Consider the following 21,970-nt stretch of genomic DNA (forward strand, 5'->3'; position numbering starts at 1 on the left):
AAGGTGCTTCACATGTTAAACGACATTGCGAGACATCGGGTATTTGAGTATCCCACGTGTGACACATGCAAAATGACATATTGAGTTAAGAGAATTCGAGTTAACCGAATGTTACTTTGACAGTGGGTCACTCCATGTGCATGTGGTTACCTCTGGTCCTTGTGTATCTAAATAGTATCATAAGACACTCGTGTATCCCAGTAGTATGACCAGGCACTTAGTATAGTATCATCGGGTCCTACTGGTACATGTATGACAGCATCTTTATTTACAGGCTCCCTTGTCTGAACATACCACACACAGAACTTAAAAGGCCGATAAAAACCGCGACAACAGAAACACATTCTGTTTTCAATTGTACTGCCATTTTTTTCAAATCAAACCTTTCAAGTTTATGCTCTGGCTTGACGCCTGAATTGCATTATAATCCCAGACTGAATTAAGTTGATATAACCAGTTTAATAATATGAATATCAAACTCACATTCCCCATTAGTATATAGATGCTAATTGCTTTCTACATGAAATGATGAAGCTGTTATAAAATAGTCAATGGCGAAAAAACATACCCTGTGGCATCTTGGGTCTCAAGGAGTCATTTCGTTATTATATATCGCGAGTTACTTTCTACACTATTTCAAGACACATAAGTGCAGTGGGTGGGATCGTTTTATGTCTTGTTTGATAGAAATCTGGCATGGTTTGACAAGCGATGGGCTTTATTCAGTGGAGGGATTGTAGAAGTAGTAATTTAATGCTTCATATATCTCGACTGTGACACATGCCTGCCCATCCTGTGATTCGCATCAGTAAAATTAAGAATAAAGGCTGATAGTCACCTTAGCGATGCCCCTCTCCTTCTCCCATAATCTGCGCAGTTAGAAATATTTTTGTTTATGAACATTATATCCTACATTGATTCATTCCTCTCTGAGCCTCCGGACGTTCAACCTCATCTGTGTCATTGAAGCTCTGTTGGCCCAGTCTTGGGCTTTGTCGGTCCAGTCTTAGCCCTGTTGGCCCAGTCTTTGGTTCTGTTGGCCCAGTCTTAGCTCTGTTGGCCCAGTCTTTGGCTCTGCTGGCCCAGTCTTTGGCTCTGTTGGCCCAGTCTTTAGCTCCGTTGGCCCAGACTTTGGATCTGCTGGCCCAGTCTTTGGCTCTGTTGGCCCAGTCATTAGCTCTGTTGGCCCAGACTTTGGATCTGCTGGCCCAGTCTTTGGCTCTGCTGGCCCAGTCATTAGCTCTGTTGACCCAGTCTTTGGATCTGCTGGCCCAGTCTTTGGCTCTGCTGGCCCAGTCTTTAGCTCCGTTGGCTCAGTCTTTGGATCTGCTGGCCCAGTCTTTGGCTCCGTTGGCCCAGTCATTAGCTCTGTTGGTCCAGCCTTTGACTCTGCTGGCCCAGTCTTTGGTTGTGTTGGCCCAATCTTTGGTTGTGTTGGCCCAGTCTTTGGGTCTGTTGGTTCAGTCTTGGGATCTGTACATTTTGACCCAAGAATGCACATTCCCCTGTACAAGTGTGCCTGTATGGTAGGACAGAGACGTGGGTTCAGATCTCAGAATCACCCCGAATACGTTCCTTGGTTTGCAGACCCTACTTTCTCCGTGGCAAAAGTTTAAGTTCGCGTCAGTTCGAACTTCTTTTCTCTCTGATAAAAGTACGTAAACTTAAGTTTTGGCTTGTGTCACTATAGTTATTTTTTTAATAACGTATCAAGAGAAAAAAGTTATGTTGATATTTCTGTTTGTCAAATTAAAGAATCTTTCTTAATGAATAATGCTGTACATATCTTTTAAGCAAAATGTTTCTACCAACAAAATTGATATTGCCTTGGCAAGTCTTTTCATTCACTGAATATGTCTCGTGTTCACAAAAAGGTAAAAAAGACCCCAAACAGACAAACAAACAAACAAATAAAAGAACTCTTAAAACAAAGCAAAAACCGCACATAATTATGAATTAATAATACATGACTCAGACATAACAGTGATTAATTTGGAACGATGCGAACTTGAACATGAACAAAGGGAGCTAACCCCTAATACAATCTGAACCCCGAGAGTGAATGCCATCCTGCGCAGAAAAAGTGTTGGATTTCGCACTGGTTCCCATTCCCATTTTATGTGTAAATGGACTTTGAAGACTCCTGTATGGAAGTGCATACAATTTCACTGTATACTCGAGTAACCTTTCATAAAACATAAACTTTACACGATCACTTCCTTCAAATCAGGATGGATTAACGTTAATATATGATCGTTAATCAAAATATTGACGACCAAAATAAAACTAATCATGACATTATTTAGCGCGTTATTGTTGTGTACTATAAACATGACATTAATTGAAATCTGACAGTTTATGACATTTTAGCCCGTTTTTCACATAAGTCTCAAATTATTTTGATAATTGAAAAAAATAAACAACGTCAAGCATTTTCATTCTGTCTGACTTTCATTTCATCTCATTAAACCGGACACCGTTTGTCCTTAAAGTCAAAGAAACGTCATTGCTTGAATCTCACTTCATGGAAAGGGGCATAGCTCCATACTCGATCCCGAAATATATTAATCCGCAGGGTTAGATTAACGAGGTTCTTCTCCATACTGAAAGTGACATTCTGGAATGACATTATGTCTTAAAAATATTCCCTTATTAAACATAAATGAAATACGGAAAAGAAACGAGAATTAAAAACTACCATTATAATATTGGCGGTGTTTTTTTGAATCGACATTATGCACTGGTTGTATTTGCAATTCGCATTCTGAATTATTGTTTTAATTTGTTTCGTGAAGTTTTTGTCAGAAATAAAACCATTTTGTCATCTCAGCTCTTGTTCTAACAATAAAAAATTGTATTTGGTAATTTGTCGAAAATGAAGATTATAATCCGATTCGAAGACAATAACTGGAAGCATAACATTTTATATTCTACATAAAGTATTCCCTCTCCTGCAATTTCAGGAAAATGGACATTACTCGACCACACATCCCGGGAGATGAAGGAATTTGGGGAGAGAACTGTTACCGTTGTTGGTCGAACGCGTGGCAAATACTGGATCGCTCGCGCGCTGGTTGCCAGGTGTTACTTTCTGTTGCTGTGAGTATACATGAGTATTTATTTATTAACCGCTAATTTAAACCTACAAACTTACGTTGGGATGTCCACAAATAATATTGCCAATTACAAGATGGTAAATGAGTTGTGGCTACCTGTAACTACTAGTATGTATTGTTGGAATTTGTAACATATGTGTTACATGCATATTTATTTATCAACCACTAACTTAAGCATACAAACGTGCACTAGGATGTCCACAAATATGTTTCCTATTGCAATATGGTAAATGAGTTATGGCCACATGTAACTAGGTAATGTTTGAATTTGTAACATATGTGTGAATGTAATTTCCAGTATATGAAAACACACACACACACACACACACACACACACACACACACACACACACACACAAACACACACACAAATATGTTGAACCCAAATTGTTATCAAATTACCTTTTTTCGTAAGATTGAAATACTTTATCATGGATTCATCATAGTAACATTTCCTTGTTATCAACAATGAAGTTATTAGTGATGTTAGTGATGTAACGTCAACGTAAAATCTGCGTAAAAGTCAACATATCTAGAATACACAGGGAATTTATCGCAGTCTGAAATTATAACATGGCACTATCAATGTAATCCCTTAAGAACGTACGTAAGACAAGGCACTGAGAAAACGAAGAAACAGTCACATATGTACCTAGCTTTAGGCTATTGTTGACACGGGAAGTGATAAAAGAATATAAATTGACACTTCCCGCATATAAAACAAACCACGACAGACAGATCACATCAAGACTGTCTCCGCAAAACAGATTGTGAGAAAAACATGAATTCTTGTGACCGGCCTTTGGTACTGCCCGATGTATGTTTCTGTGCTCATGTGAACAGGGCTAGCGGAAGGCGACAGGTCACCCAAGTACGTGACCGGTGATGATGGGCATAGCAAGAAATAGAAGCGACAAACCGTCTTCCATAATCACAGCAAATCACTGCCACAACCGAGTCCAATGTATGATTCCGACTTTGTCATTCGCCTGTGTTTATGATAAGAGGGTACTCATGTTAGTAGTACCTTAGATACCATGCAAGTCTATTCTGAATGATTTGGAAAATGTTAGCGATAAATGTTCAAAATACAATTACTGACCGAAGCCTTTTTAAAATGAAAGGTTACAAGAACATATTTTATTCAACTGTTGTGTGAACTATCACGAACATCATATAAACAGCATTACCAATAATAAAACAAACACATCTTTACGTGTTTACCCGTATTTGAGATGCCGATTCCTTTTGAACATACCTTCATTACATTACGTTTGAATATAACTGAATTATTGTAATTGCACAATGTTTGGTTATGATTTAATTAGTATAATTACATAACATTTGAATATAATCTAATATGTATGGTCATATGATATAAAATTTTGTGTTCAGTTCAAACAAGCCACATTTGTAGTCCGTAGAGACCAGAGCATGGATCGATCACTCCGGTCCTGTATGAGAGTTGTTGTAAGTGGCTGAATGGCTGGAGGTTATCAAAGTTATCAAAGTTGATATTGATATTGATATTGATATTGATATTGATATAGTCACTATGAATATACACAATGAAAAACGTTCAAAGGTGCATGGAAATTACATGTATGTTGCGCAAAACTTACGTAGAATGATATTTTTATGTTACTGTTCCAGTCCATCCTGTCCATGGATGTGAACAATGCATATATATATGGACCTTATATCCCTGGAACATCCCATTGCTGAATAATGTTCAAAATTAAAATGCCTGAAAAGCATCGTGTTTATGTTTGAATTTGAGCGTTTGTAAGATATAATGAAATTATATGAAACTAGACATGTGACATCAGATCATCAATGCAATCAATGTTTTATTGTCTTCATATATATGCATATCCTAAACACAGGTTAATGATAAAGTATGAATTTGTGGCTAATTATTGTCGCTTTTAGATATATGCCATAGTTTGTTTTTCCCCCATCTCACAGGATAGCAACGATAAAGTTCAATTGGAGGCCTTTCCGTTTTAGTTCTGATATTTCCTGAAGAAGTTCTTATATCTATGTCTGTATCATTTCAGCCTTCTTAGTCGAAGAGAATGACAGTATATTGATTCTTAAGACATGATAAATGGGGTTCAAGCATGCATTAACAGTTCATAACAGTAATTATTGCCGTAGATTTTATGGTCTTTTGTCATAAATTTTTACCAATTTTCTTTAGAAGATAAACCAGAGATCAGAACTATAATCGCAAACCATGTGTAAAATCCGAAATCAGTTTTTCAAAGATTCTAATTCCTTGAATTTCGAAGATGCCTGCATCCAATCTCAACTGATTGTCTCTCGAATGAATTCTAGGAGCAGATTTTTCCAAATCTTAACTAAAGGGATAATTAAAACAAAAATTCATTTCAAGGATTCTTTGTCAGTGGCAGTATCTTAGGGCTCAGTTTTAGAAGTCGTGGCATAAATAACGTGCTCGTATCATTTTCATTATCCCATGAGAAAAATTCTGTCATAAATTCAGCATAAAGTCTCTCCGTTTATAACCTCTTCTCCCGGTGCCTTCAATCGGCGAGGTGGGGGCCTCGTTTGAAGTTGATGGCCTCTTTATGGTCATAAGAACGGACCATACCTGCATGGTCGTGGATACGATATAGCGACATGGCCATGGTTTAAATTCCTATCCATTTGTACTTGCATGAACGGCAACCAGCATTATATGCAAGGATTGGCCAACACACGGTTGAAAGGCTTTGGCCACGTGTACTTTCTCACGTGTGCATTTCAGTGTTTTTTCACCCACTCCACACATTAAAAGATGCCATGCAATAGGTTTTGACATTCAAGATGATCAAGATGTCACAATGGGAAAGGATTTGATGTCATATAACGCTGACGTGAAGACGAATCCGTTACAAATATTCTTGCCACCATTAGATTTGCAGCTTATATGTGTCTTTAATAGTTCAGTTTGATTTCAAACCCTTGTGATTAACGCGTGTCCACTGTATGACCGGAAACTGGATGAAATTGCTTCGGGGACACTCTACATTCCCAAATAAGAAAGCAAACACTGAGTTTGTTGAGTCAAAACACTTTAAACAGCGGTACACTGTTTATGAAATTATGAAAATATATTAGATTAGAAGTTAATATATCATCAGCCATTTGAAGATTATGTCTTGTTGTTAAACCTGTTACGCTGAGTATTTTAATTTGACGTGATTAATCAGTCACTGGATCAAATGTAATAGAAACAGCATATGATAACTAGTGTCACCTTTGATAACTAGTGACACCTTTGATAACTAGTGTCACCTTTGATAACTAGTGTCACCTTTAATAACTAGTGTCACCTTTAATAACTAGTGTCACCTTTAATAACTAGTGTTATCTTTGATAACTAGTGTCACCTTTAATAACTAGTGTTATCTTTGATAACTAGTGTCACCTTTAATAACTAGTGTCACCTTTGATAACTAGTGTCACCTTTGATAACTAGTGTCACCTTTAATAACTAGTGTCACCTTTGATAACTAGTGTTATCTTTTACTTCGGGAAGTACTAAAGTGTCCGCTGCATACAGTCTCACAAGAAGTCTTAATATTCTCTAAACTATAGTTTCTGTGAATTCGAAGTATTTAAACTGATTACATTCAGTGGACAATTATTCTTGAAATTTTTCACATACAAAAAGTAAAGCATATCTACACATTTATATAGTTATATCCGTTGCTGCCGTACCGTTTTGGTAACCACTGGAACACAATGAAATGATAAACATAAACAATACTGTTTATAGTAGCTACTGAAGGATTATTTGAATGATTTATCACACACAAAGTAATTACTGCATGTAAACTGTAGCATGCAAAGAAATAAATGCAACCTTAAGATGGATTTAGAGATGAATGTGGCAATGAGGAGAACATTTCATCCTGAAATAAATAACAAACCAAAGCAAGATCGCGAACTATTGAGTAATATCCCTAAACCGATGTTAATATGCTTCGAATTTGCGAGATCAATCACCACGAAAATCCGGCAGGTGATATCGCAAAAGCCAAGCAATTGTTCTCTTGGGATTTAATCGTTTCTGAGTGACTTTTCTATAGGGTTTTAAGAACTAACTTCCATCGATAATTTCGTCGAACAAGCCTCAATAATCTAATCACATCACCCACGGTGAAAATTGAGGATGAACTTTAAGCTTATATTTGACGAACGCGGAAATTTCGACATTTGAATTTATGCGGGTTTTTACCCCGGAAGGCAATGCTACGAGCTTGGGAGACATGGCCAGGTGTAAACCACACGGGAGGCTCAAATTAGACGCTAAATTACTGTCTTGATAAATTATCTTTTTTTTTATTTTTTAAAGTAGTTACGGGGTTTGTATTGTCAAAGAAGAATAACCCTAACCCGCATCCTCTTCTGTGTTTCATGCTGTTTTATGCTTCGCACTTGGATCCTCACACTGTGATTCATATTAATTTCCTCATGCATTGATTTTTCCACAGAAACTTATAACAGTTATATGACACAAAGCTGTGGGCGCTGGTTCTATAATTCAGAGCCCAGGTTACCACTTTTGGTTTGATCTCGTTTATTCAACAAACTTCATGTGTAAACCAGCAGAATTTGACCTGTAACGTTTCAATAGGAACAGAATTTCTTCTTTGTTGGTTGTTTTACTTAAATGCGATTTTAACATTCAGTGTGAGTTTCTAGAATGTCATATAGTACGAAACTACCAATTCTGGTAAATGAACAGGATGCAATCATTAGATAATCAGCAAGTAAGCATATGGATGTTTATGCAGAATTTCTTATTTGTTGGTTATTTTACTTATATGCGATTTTAACATTCAGTGTGAGTTTCTAGAATGTCATATAGTACGAAACTACCAATTCTGGTAAATGAACAGGATGCAATCATTAGATAATCAGCAAGTAAGCATATGGATGTTTATGCAGAATTTCTTCTTTGTTGGTTATTTTACTTATATGCGATTTTAACATTCAGTGTGAGTTTCTAGATGGTCATATAGTACGAAACTACCAATTCTGGTAAATGAACAGGATGCAATCATTAGATAATCAGCAAGTAAGCATATGGATGTTTATGCTCCAATGGATAACGCTGTTATCCCGTCACCCTGTAGCCATAATGTTGCCGTAGGCGATGACGAACACGTTCGTATCTGTGTTAAAAATATTTTGTTCATGGAACACAAGCTTGTAAATGGATCTGACACGTCTGTGCCATCCTGAAATATTATCTATATTTTATCAGGTATAGACAAACTACTAAAGCATGCACAGTTCCTTGATATATCAGTTATCAACCATGAAAAATAGTTACTGTTGTACTCGTGAGATATTGACAACAGTAAGACACGAGCCATCAGAAGATTTATAATCTGGCAGTAAAATAATTAATGTGCTATTATGTGATGATTTATACAATTTCTCTTCACATAACAGTATCAAAGGTCAAAACATAATGGCTACGGCCGATTCTGGAAAGTTCAAGGACAGTGAAACAGTTGCATCATGCGTACTTTCTGGTTTTACTATCTAGTTGTCCTTGAAATGTTGCTTGTATTATAGAGAACCACTGAGAACGAACACCATGTATTGAGATAATCAGTAGAAAAGTATTTTTACGTTTTTTACCTTTACTTTGTTGTGTGAAATGCCACCTTGTGGATATGCTTACATATTGTGAATGCTTGCCTCAAAGTCAATGTATGTGAATAACTTGCAATATTGAGTAGGGACTTTGCATCAACATATGAAATTCTTTATCATGTATTCAATGGACACATTGTGAACAGATATATGCGTATGCAATGCGATAGCACGACATATATATGTCGATATAGTAGTCTGTTTGATCAGGTATACTACTTATTTCGATTGATTCCTTACGTGTTTGAAAAATATAAACATGAACTGCGGATGCTCGCGTTCGTGGGTGCTCGTGCCTGTGAGGACTTATTGTTTAACTATTTCATAAATGATAGTGGTTTGTAAACTACCCTATCTTAGGTACTTCAGTGAATGCCATTATGACATGTTAAGCCGACCGCGTACCTTCTTACGTCATCATGCAGAGTTGTGTTTTACGTTGCAGGTGACCTTTAACCTGAACATACAAATCATTAAGTCGAGTTCCAAGTTCCTAACTCAGTTGTTTCTTACAACTTGCAGAAATTTGCTAGGAATACAATATAAAACTGGTTCCCGCTGGGGTGAATTAACACAAATGTACAAGAAGGTATGTCTTTGGGATATCCCATACATATGTACATCATATTCTGTCTCCATACATATGTACATCATATTCTCCCATACGCTTAAAAGTAAAAAAGAGCGACCTGTCCATTAAACAACCCAATGCATAGAGCTCGGTAGAAGCGTTTCGCAACAGGTTTTCAAACTTTGCGGATAAACAACACGTGTTCACCTGTTATCTTGAAATATATTGCAGTTTGAAGAGTACTTCAATTTACTGAACCGCAGCCATATCATTTAAGGCGATATGCTTTCGACATTCAGTCATAACCTTGAGTTTGTTTACCGGCCGTAATAAATGTGAAGGGGGAGAAAAATGCCTTCATCATATTTCATTTCATGTTTTTTCTTTAATCATTTTAAACAATGCGTATATTGTTTTTCAGCTCTCCGAATTTACCGAATATAAGTAAAACGTGTCCTTATACTCATTTGACGAAAGCTAGGTTTCGGTATTGGGTGGTACACACTACTGTATTTGATATATTTATTTTGACTGTTGGAGTATGTTTCTCTTAAATGTGTATTACTTATATAATTTATTATTTAGACACAGGTAAGGGCTCTAAGGTCATGTATGCTCTTGGATAGCAAAGAGTGTAATGCATACATGTTTCGCTTTCCGCATATGTCTCACGTCAGGCATAGACCTATGTGTTAGGCTTCACTCATTGGTCTATAAGTGTCTCAGTTCAGGCATAGACCGACATATATCTCACTTCAGCCATGAAGCGACATGTGTCTCACTTCACTATAGGTCTTCATGTGACATATGTCTCACTTCAGTGACATATTTACATACGATCCACTTCTGTACTATGGTATTTTGAGGTCCGTTCGTCTTTTGCGCCATTGCGCAGTAGAGAGTTACGTCCCTTGAACTTATGTCTCACTTCAGTGACATATTTACATATGATCCACTTCTGTACTATGGTATTTTGAGGTCAGTTCGTCTTTTGCGCCATTTCAGTAATAGACCTGTACATGTTTCACATCAGTAATATGGCTACTATATAGCTGGAATGTCTCATTTCAGTGACATGTCTACATATGTCTCACTTCAATACTAAAGCAAAACACCTAATTTCAGTAATACGTCTACATATGTCTCACTTCAGTACTATAGCTACACGTCTCATTTCAGTAATATGTCTACATATATCTCACTTCAACACTATAGCAAAACACGTCTCATTTCAGTAATATGCCAACATATGTCTCACTTCAGTACTATAGCTACACGTCTCATTTCCGTAACATGTGTGTATATGTCTCACTTCAGTAATGTGTCTACATATATATTGCTGGCTTCGGCGATATAACTATACAAGACTCCTTTCAGAGATGTATCTACATGCATTTCGCTGCAGTAATATAGCTAGGCTTCTCTCAGGTGTGCCTCAGTCATCCAAAATCAGCAATGACATCTTACAGTTGGCAAGCTGTCGTCAACTACTTGCTCATATTATATGTAGTTCTCAGTTCTCACTTTATTTTGGGTCTCACTCTATGACTATTAAGATATATGGTACATAACCGGTTACGGCAGATCGATTGTATTACTGGTTATTTAGTCCAAAGCCAGTTGGGCACAATATTCACACCTTTCAAGGTACCCACATTTCGCCTTAGTAGTGGTTTTAAGTTTTTAATTTCATCCGATGGCACGTCCTGGACCAAGTTTTAGGCAATCACATCAATCAGGCTTTCAATTAAATTTTGTATGACCTCATACCGTCAACAAATATCTAATCTGCATAAATATGTATTCACAATTACTAATCAGAATCACGCCAACTGTCTGGCTATTTCACACTTTCATACACACGCCTATCAATGTTTACTTTCACTGCGAGGGAGGCGGTTGGTTCAGTCCTCTATGGCAATCCGCTGTGTGGAGTTACCTCCCGTGGGCACGCCAGAACCCTATGTTCATGGTTTCGTGTCCCTGTCCAGCACCACGACCGGTAACCTCCCGAGAGCTGTTTCGCTAGGGTTTTATCTCAGATTTTATAATATCTGGTTTTTATGTTATAACATGATAGTGTTCACAGAAGCAGTAACGAGAAATCAATCACCGGTTTTCAGATAAATATAATCAATTTAGTTCACTTCTAATTTTACCAAATGCAGCTTTCATATAAACTGAAAACTTATTGCGGACACCATTGTTCCTTGGTACCGCAATTCGCTGTAAATAGTCGTAGGATATACTGTAGTAGTTTCGAATCCTTGATTTTAACCCACTCACCCATGTACAGTACTGTGATACCTGATATTGTCCCGTTCCCTCATTCAGACTGTCATTTCATTTTCACGCTTACATATATTTCTTTGATAGAATTATCTAATTATCAGTTTATCACTTACTGTAAAATAGTTACACCTATCACCATTTTGATGAATGACTGAATGAAGATTATTACAGCTAAGTTCATGTTAATAACTCAAAGAGAAATATAATGAAATCTATGAGTAATGTAGGGTGAGTCTAGTCTTACGCCGCACCCAGTAATATTCAAACTATATGGCGGCATATATGGAGAAATGTGATGTCAACATATTGAAGTCTTGTATTACAACATGATATTTAGGAATCTAATGTGAAATGCACACACAACAGACACTATAGAATCGAATAATGAATGCGTGCATTATAAATGAAGTAAATGCCAACATAATGGTCAGTGGAAGATAATAGCCAGTGTCCACTTGCACAAAGCGACCTTAGCGCCAGAATGATTGCAACTCCCATTCTCCAACATAGGCTTAAGATATTCGTAGCGCTATGATAGTTTTGTGCAAGTGGGCCCAGTTCAATATCAAAGCGATAGCGAACCTGCAGTTTGATGTGCAGAGTTGTGCCCCGTAGGCGAGCAAGGATTCAGTAATCAATGGCTGTAATCCAAAACACGAGCAAGGCATAGGTCTTGTTGGTCGTCTTCCCACACAGAACTGGAACGGGGTCATGGGATGTAAAGTCCGCTTAAATGAGTACTAATAAACTCATTCGTTAAGAGGAAAATTGTAACACTCTTTCAAGGTTACTGAATACACCACTCGGGACTGTAATTATATAAGATTTGTGTCAATGTGTGTTTAATTATGAAATGATGACATCACATTTGAATACAGCTATCCTCTTTAATAAAAGACCGGGAGAGTATGGTGTTACGTCGTTTTCGGCAATATTCCAGCAATAGCAAGCAACATCAGAAATCTTCCTCTCACATAATCCCTATCTGGGGAATCGAACCCAGATTTTCGGCGCGAAGAGCAAACGTCACATCCATTAGGCTATCCAGCACTCCTTTAGTATACAGATTAGGTATGCAAGTATGTGTCTGGAGGTACATAAGATACATGAATTCAGGAAACAGTTCGAATTTTAATGCAACGATACGCATACATCAGTATGTCAACATGCATTCTGCGTTAATCTCCACTGAAGTCCTTTACAAACATCACTAGGAGACGCCCTCCTGTACAGACAATACAGATTGTTGTACAGTAATTACTTCCCTTTGACTGTGAACTCCGGTCCGACTATCCGACCTTGATAGTAGAAGACCGACCTCACTGTGAAGCTGAGAGCTTAAGGGAGGAAATATGGCGAGGAGATGCTCAGAATCCCATCCATCATCTAGGAGCTGAAACATCCAAGATGGCGATTATTCACGTCATTAAATATGATCTTAAGCCTACGTGGGAGGCAGGGTAAACTGGTATACACTTACATTCTCCCTGGGTATCGCTAGTCCGACTGAAAAGGAGAAGACAAGAAATGCACTGGGTTTTCTACTGTGTGTCCAAGACTCGGGTTTCAAATCAAAAAAGAATTTAGATCCGAGGTAATTATAGAAGGGTTGTGGATTAGGAGGAGACATTTTAAAACATTGTAATGTTAAACTCTGATTTACGGACTTTTAAAGGTACAAAGTGGCATAAAAGACGAATATCTGTTTACAGTGTTTTCAATCCAGGATGTAAAATGGGCGTTACATTCATGTCTTTTTCATTTCTGTCTAACTGGGGCGATATCCGTTCGATTAAAACACATCATTATGCAGTGGTTATGGGCTACATTTCACTAAAAGAAGAAAAATACGAACAGTATTTAGTCAGTATATATTCTGTTTTTATTTAGGAAAAGAGTTTTCTGTTAATTTACATGCAATTAATTTCATGTTTTAATTGTTTTATTTCTCAGTTCCCGTGTATTAGGGCTTACAATCCATTCTGCTTTTGGCAGAGCTTTCTTATGAATGCGGAAAGGGTTTTCTCGCGTTTATTTCCCAGCAAACGTAAATAAGCGTTAACTTTCGTCTTTTCAAATATCCATCTTGAACTCAGACATACTCAGTTAGAAAAGCTACTGAAAATTTATAATGGCATTGCAATGAAAGTATAAATTCTCCCCTCGGAAGAAACAATAATTTGTCTGTATATTGTTTGATATTTGATAAATAATCCGACCAAATATTTGGACTGTTGTTTACTTGTTTACAGTAGAAGCGACAAAACACTTTCAAAATCCCAAGGAATCCTTGATAAAAGAGGAATCCACTGTAGGATTTCAACTGTATCACTTTCAACTGCGTGGGTTTGTGAGTAACTGGTGATGATACCAGGTGATCCTAGGTGGTCCTATCCAGCCATATCCTGACAATCATCGGAAACACATAGAAACCTCGCATCGTATTGACATCTCGTAAACACATCTGTTACTTGATGATGTCATCATACACGCAAATCATTACTTATCTTTACCACAGAGGTAGTCCTAAAAAGTAAATGTGATTGTGAACATTTACTTTATAATTATTCGCATTAGTATCATCTGCATGAATTATGATTAATATTGCATTCGAAGTAGAAGCGGCAGCCATGTTTGGGACAAAGGGCGTCTTGTAGCCTTTATTACAGTTAAGTTTAACTCACAATGAAATAAGAAAATATTGAATTTTATGGTAGATATCCCCAAATATTTTTATGATCTAAAAATATGGTACGAACGTTCAGTGCATGTCAATCATTGTCATCGTTTGGATAAATTGATATCAATTTATCATCGACTATTTCTGTAATGTTTAAAATATTTTCATGAAATAACACAAAATACGAACTTCAAGATAATGCACGATTCATTAAACTACAATAAAATAAATGAAAATAAATTTTGCTTTCAAATGATTTGAATAAATATTTCACAAAAATAGCGTTCACGTCGCATTTGAGATTTTATTGTAACAATTTCACAAGCTTTTCCTCAATTTTAAAACTGAAAACATCATAAATATACAAGAACTGTTGTTCCTTTGTCAGCTAAATATTTTGTCCCCGTAAACAGCGATTTTATATTTTTTCAAAATGTAATATTGTTTTCAATGAAATCAAACTTTCGCCTGCTAAAGCCATTTGACATTGGAAAATGGAGGCCACCCCGGTAGCGATATGGGAACGGTCTGTAATGACTTTTTGAGAACGACGATGCGAGAAATACACTCCGAAAGTATTGTTTTAGTGATCATTCGTCATTTTGAGATACATTTCTTTGTTATAACACTGTCTACCGTCGTTGATAGAGACGGAAGGGAAACACAGAATGTGTCTGATGTTCTATGTAAATTGAGGGAAAATATTTACTTTACACAAAGGAAAAAATACGGGCCTCTGTTAAATACTTTACTAAACTACATGTTGATATTGTAAATGGTGCGAAAGAAATATCTTTAAGTGTTGTCAAATGTTAACACGTTTTGGACATATCTTTTACTGTCATGGACATCGTGGTGATATTTATACTACACATTGATGTTACACTGAGGCATCAATCGACCTATACGTGCAATAATGTGCAAACAACGTGTGCGATTGAAATACGCATGTATTTTCTCTGTGCGGAAAAGTTTCAATGTTTGAACTGGATGTTACAAATTTAAATCCTTAGTGAATATTACACTTTGGTTCATTGGCATGCCGAAAAAGAGGATGGTCGATTTTAGGAGCCATATGTAAAAGCCCAAGGATGTTGTTTGTTTTGCACTTAATTTTAATAAAAAGTATTGTTTACACACAGAAGAAGGCAGAACTACACCACACATCCGCAGTATTATGCTTGCTAAATATGTATTCAAATTATGAAGTAGCATGTCATGATTGTCGTCATAACTGAGCTAATATGAACATCTTTGTTACAGTAAACCTCGAGTTTTCCTTACTTCGTTTAAACAAAGAGCGCGTGAGCAGTGTAGCAGGAACTCGGCTCTATTTACATAGATTCATTGAACAGAAATTAACAAACGTATTACCCTGACACAAATGTTCTTTTCACTGTTTTCCTTCATATTCATCGCTTGATTAAAAGTACACAGTAATTCTAGTCGTTATTGAATAATAACTTTATATCACTCAGTTTAATAGACAGGCCCTAATTTGATAGTTATTCATGTGTGTGTCTGTTATTGTAAATAGTTTTCTTCTTGCTAAAAAAATATCTGATTATATTTTAGGTCGTTATTGCCAGATTGTACCTACATTTAAACAACAACATGTGTTTTCATGTCAGTGATCCTAATAACACATATAATAAATGGCACATGGTATTATTTAGATGTTTTTTTCTGGCACTAGTTCTGTCGATAATGGCCGAAAGTTATTACAACAGCCTTTCTTCCTTTGTTAAGGTATGCATACACTGTCACATTAGAAAGTTTACGAGTACAAGAAAAATATATCCGAGAAGATCCGATGCCATATTTCGTCAGATGTACTCCGCCAGGACATGTAACGGCATTCTTATTATAATTCAAAGTATTGTAACGGTCTGGAATACATACGTGAAATACCCAGACAAATCTAGTCATTTGCAATACTTTAAACCACGTGCATCTCAGAGTTTAGCATGTGTACTGTTCATTAATAATGACAGCGTATTTCGGACCTACCAGAGACCGGCCGTGGCTATCCAAGGTTCCCATTTCCAGACAAGCAACATATTTCTTCTTGTGGAGTTAGTAGTTATCAGCCACACGTATTTTATGAGAAGCAAATCTTCATTTAAAAGCGTTCCTAACACGTCGGGGGAGTCAGCTGCGTCTCTCAGACATTCGCTTCATAATTTAGTCCTATACCCGTCAACCAGTATTCATCTCTAAATCTTGATGGCTTGAACTGTCATTGTAGAAGAAATGTTATATGGACTTTGAACGTTTTATGTTCAATGCTATAACACCGTTCTTTGAAAATTGCTCGGGCGATGTTTTGAGTCAAATTTGCAGCATGTATATATTGTTTTGTTACTTTAAATTTAGATATGTTTGAGATGTGCTTCACATATAGCAGGATACTGGAACTGCAAAGCTATAGATACTGTTTGCTTTGTTTGTGTGTGTGTGTGTGTGTGTGTGTTTGTGCGTGTGTTTGTTTTGATGTGCTAGGTTTCATCACCTAATCATGTTAAATGACGTGGAATATAGACATGTGTATATATCGATTATATTCTTGTATAATTTAGAAACATTAAACAAAGAAACAAAAGAAACTTTTGTTGGTACAAAGCAGGTGTAGCACTGGATGCGAAAAACCTGAAACTATGTCTGTGTTTGATAAAAACACTTCAAAACGTTCCGAGATAACTCCGGTACATTATTCGCCAGTTGAAGGCTCCCTATGGTTTAGAGGTGGTACATCTCTCAAATTGAGAAGATTTAATTTCTGTGTTTGAAGCTTCCTGGTGAGAGTTACCTCCCTTTGACTTATGCAACGTCGGAAATAGCGATGATTTATAGCAGTAACTTATCACGGCTTCCTACACGGTGGCCGTCTGTAATGGACAACTCCTGTGTTGGACCAATAGTCGTCTATAGCTAATACTTATCGGGCAAGATGAAAATTAAAGATCAAAAGCTCTCACAAGATAGCAATCTGAACGCCGGTTCGCCGTGTTTGGAACCACGGCATAGTGTTTTGTCAGTAAGGTTATAAACACATCATAAAATACTCTTACAGTCATTTGGTGAATATATTGTTAGACACTAAATGGATTTTGGTTTATCATCGTAAAACGTAACTCAAAAACCCACGTTGGCTTATGTCACTTGTGTGGTCGTGCATTGCCTTTATGTCAGACCTGCCCTCCTGGTCTCGTTCTGAACGAGATTTCTTCTGCGTGATTTGGAGGAAACTTGTCACGTGACTATTTGCAGTTGTAAATATGGCGCCTGACTGAGCACTCTATCGACAATAATACCGACAGCAAACTGCGATATTCGTCATTATTAATAGAATTTCCCTGTGTGAAGTCAGAAAAATGTTAAATTGTCTTTTGAAGTCAATGGTAGGCCATAGAGGCGGGGATTTGGCACAATGGAACAATGACACGGATATGATTTTATTACCACAAAAATACCAGAAAGAATTGACGGAAAAAGTTCCGAGGTTCATTTCATCTGAAATTAGTCAGAATTAATTCACAGTCCAAAATTGCTAGGTTGTTAGCACAGCACGAAGAAGACAAAAACAGTGTGAACCGAGGGAGCATATATTACTATCATTGCAATATAAAAATGAATTATTCGCTTTTGGGATAATCAAGGGGGTGTGAAGCGGAAATTTGGAAAGTTCGCCATACTGCTAGAGCCATGTAAACTTCTTATAAAATACAGACACGAACGATTAAAATCATATTAGAAGCAACCTTATAATTTACCCGTATAGCTATTACGTTCTCGTTAGGCAATAATCACAGCAAGAGACATTACATAATTATGATTCCTCCAACTGCATTTCGATTGCAACTTGGAAGCTCTGGTGTGACGTCTCATCCTTTGAAATTCACAAGTTGACTTGATTTCCTATTGTACTGAAATGTACAAGAGCAATAAACAAATGTACAATTTCCTTTCGCGAAGTAACAAGAGGTGCGTAGTCTCTCTTCAAAACGTTGTCGTGAGTAAAACGGTGCATGCATGAAATGACTCTGTTTCAATTAAAAGGTAACATCTACAAACGTGTTAATTAATACGCCTTCACCTTATTAAACATCAAAGTCAAAAATATCTTTCATGTATATTAACTTTTCTTGTGCTTTCATTTAGAACAAAGTCCCAGTTACCGATAAAGAAAATAAACAGGGTTTATGGGACGGAAAATTGCTCGGGGATGATAGGCATGGCTGTCTATATGAGAGTTGCCAAACGAGACCGGGTGTGACTCTGGAATGAGCTGATGTCTCATGCAGATATCTAGCCTATTCTATCCGTAGCCATGGTCAGAGACATGAGAACACAGCCAGTCAGATGGAAATAGTCTAGCTCAAGAAGATATAGTGCCATCGTAATTCGACCTTTCACAGAGGTTTCTGCTTGAATGAGACATATATTGAGAAGGTTGGCACAATCATTGCTTGTCCATAACCATTCAGATTTAGGATCCAGGAGCAGTTTGAAGGAATTGAGGTCAAGACATAAGTTTAGTCATTGACATTTGATGAGCTAGTGAGTGAATGTTTCGGTACACAAAACATATATGTTATCCGCTGCTTCAGCTCACCAAGAATCTGAAAGAACATCTGAGTTGTGTTGGACGATTGCTGACATTAAGCATGTACGTGTAAAACATCAGCGCAAAAAAGACACATTTCACTCAACTAATCTATTGTCAAACACCATGCCTCAGACAGATTCCTCGCCTCGTGCCAGTGTACCTCCAGCCGATAAGAAATTGATCTCTCGATTCAGTTTCAAGCGCCAGTCAGGGAAACAACAAATACCATCTTTCTATGTATTTAGGTACGACGCGGCTACTGGATCGAACCACCAGACGCCCTATTCACAAAATAACCGATAATCAGTATATGTTTCAATCTAAGGTTAATTCATTGAACTTCGATTAGAATATGTCATGAAAACACCTGAATACATGAGAACTAAAATACAGTACTGTGGGATTGGATAAATCTCAGATAACCTTATGTCCTCTAGCCCAAACTAATTGCCAGTAAATATGAAGAAACAAAACTCTTTCTCATCCACATGGAGGACTCCTTTAGAAAAGCAATGATGTTGTCATATGCTCCAAAATAAATCACAAAAAGAAGATTATGTGAGAAATATCTGACAGTGTGTAAAAGAGATTCATAATCAAATCATATATGTTGGCTGTATTAATATATCAGTATTGCATTGATCAAACGCCGCACCCGGGCCCTGTTCAGCCTGTGCTGAAAGGTTAACTAATCAATCATTTTCATATGGTTACTTGTGACCTTCACTAAGGCGGACAAAGCCCAAACATGCTGGTCACTTCGGGCCTAGGACTTATACTGTCTGGCCGAGGTAGTCATTAGATCGAGGTTGACCCCAAGTCACTCACTCACCCGTCGGTGGTCATTTGGACATGCTCATTCTGCTTCACTTACATTGCTTGCATGTGAGTGAAACAGAATTTCATTATACAAAGAGAGATATACTTCGATAAGGACATTGTATACACAATAACCCAAACCAAACCATAACTGCAATCTGCTAATTAACCCCAACCCTCCCTGTCGAAATCTTGAATGAAAGCTTCTTTTGAGAGGTGAACGGAATGTTTCCCGATGTATTCGTCACGGAATTGTCAAAGCTATGCTATATACGCAATTGTCAAAGCTATGCTATATACGCAATTGTCAAAGCTATGCTATATACGCAATTGTCAAAGCTATGCTATATACGCAATTGTCTAAGCTATGCCAATATGTAGTTTAAAGCATGTACACGTGACGGTTGAACTCTTCGTCACTGCATGTTGCTGTTTTTGCTGCGTAAAGCGTACTACCGTTAGTGTCATTTGGCGTTTGTGAGGGAAATTTCATATATCTGTCAGTTTCATTTGTTACTCTATGACAGCGATACGATTCTGAAAAAAGCAATGGTTAAACCTTGTGTGAATTAAGTTCAACCCTTTCAGCATGCACGAGACTCATTGCTTTCCATGTCAAATATATGATGGAATGCTTTTTAAGAAATGTAGATAAATGAGAACCCTGTTGTAAATGATGATTATTAATAACAATGTTGTCAGGTTGATTTCCTACATGCCATATTTGATCTTACGGTGAGATGAATTGAAAGACGTAATCTTTTAACAGATGAACTAGGTCACTGCCAGTCTTTCGTTTATTCCGTACAGCTGCTTTGACACAAAACGAACGTCAAATTGTTCGCGTTAACTGCTCTAAGTGTATGCTTTATTCCGGGAATCTTCATTGAACCATTTCCGCAGATCGGAATTACTCACCCACTTGCATTTCGCATTTGAACCATATGGCGTCAATTGGTTGTCAGAAGCCTCACTTTGTGAAAACATGAGACAAGATACTGAATTGGTTGCTCTCGTGTTTCGCGTAAAATGTGCTTATTGTGTGATGTAGATGTATCTGGAAACAGAAATACTACCAGAAAGATAAAGCTTTCAAATGAAACGTCATTTCTGAAACGTTTGCCAGTGAAAAGGTAATAAAAGTTAACATGCGTTACGTTGTTTATTTCGCTGAATGCTTCAATGTATTTAGATGCAAAATATGCAGGCTTTCGAAATCCTTCAGATAGTGGATACATGAAGAAGACAGAACAAAAACATTGAAACAATTTAGAAAATATCGATGTATCACTCTGTCTGTACACAAATACGAACAAAGATACCAAAAACTACCCTCCAACCGAATACATTGAAAGCTGTCTAAACCGGCACTCATCGGGACTGAAGAAATAATCCGATTTAGACAACATGCCACTTTGCAGAGCTGATGATAAATGTACATGCCACGGACGGGAGTGAAATTTTATGTCGGTGTTGACAACTTGCCGGATTGACAGATGCCGGTTTTGTCAGCTTCCAATGTATTCGGTTTCAGTATCCACGAACCATGTTCTAAAGGAACGGAGAGAAAAGTAAGTGACACTTCAATGACATAATGCCGATGCATTTATTAAACATCTTAGAAAAAGAGCCATAGTGACATTTTGGACACCAGGAGTTTATGTCCCTGTTTATGAGCCAACTGAGGATAATGAGGGCAACATGACACTTCCTCATGATACGGAGAGTAGAAAATAAATCTGATAATTAAATAAGCATTTATACGTCATCTTCGAGGTTATCGCAGACTTATCCGATGCATTCTATAACCCGAACCATGGTGTTTCAAAACTGTCATAAGTAGGCACGGGAGACCAAACTGTGTAATTTGTGGTAAGGAGTTGCTCCCCCTTGACGAACCAGGAACCCGTATCTTCAATTCATACCCAGTTCACCCTGGTTATAATTTAGGTTCAGTCATTATTTACCTTCTTCAGCATCAATACTGTTCAACAAACATACACACTCAGTTGAATCATTGGCAACCTTTGATAAGAAATTTCATCCGTTGATATCCACAAGATATATCGATTTTACTATAAGCTGAAATGAGAGATAGTAAAAGACAGATATACACATATATATATTTACAGCTTTTCTGCAGCAAATGTTGAACGTTATCTTTCTAGAAAGATGCCCACAACAGTAAATGGTAATAATATAAT

General features: G+C 37.2%; 1 protein-coding gene across 1 annotated transcript in view; it reads left to right on the forward strand.

Moving 5' to 3' along the window:
• Window positions 1-3,030: 3,030 nt before the first annotated feature.
• The window catches only part of LOC137298500 (homeobox protein Hox-D10-like), a 192,079-nt gene continuing 173,139 nt past the window's right edge, over window positions 3,031-21,970 (forward strand). The window contains exon 1 of the mRNA XM_067830793.1: window positions 3,031-3,099. The gene's annotated coding sequence lies outside the window, so the exon portion shown is untranslated. The remainder of the gene's footprint in view (window positions 3,100-21,970) is intronic.

The sequence above is a fragment of the Haliotis asinina genome, chromosome 10 (genome assembly GCF_037392515.1).
Source record: "Haliotis asinina isolate JCU_RB_2024 chromosome 10, JCU_Hal_asi_v2, whole genome shotgun sequence".
NCBI lineage: Eukaryota > Metazoa > Mollusca > Gastropoda > Lepetellida > Haliotidae > Haliotis > Haliotis asinina.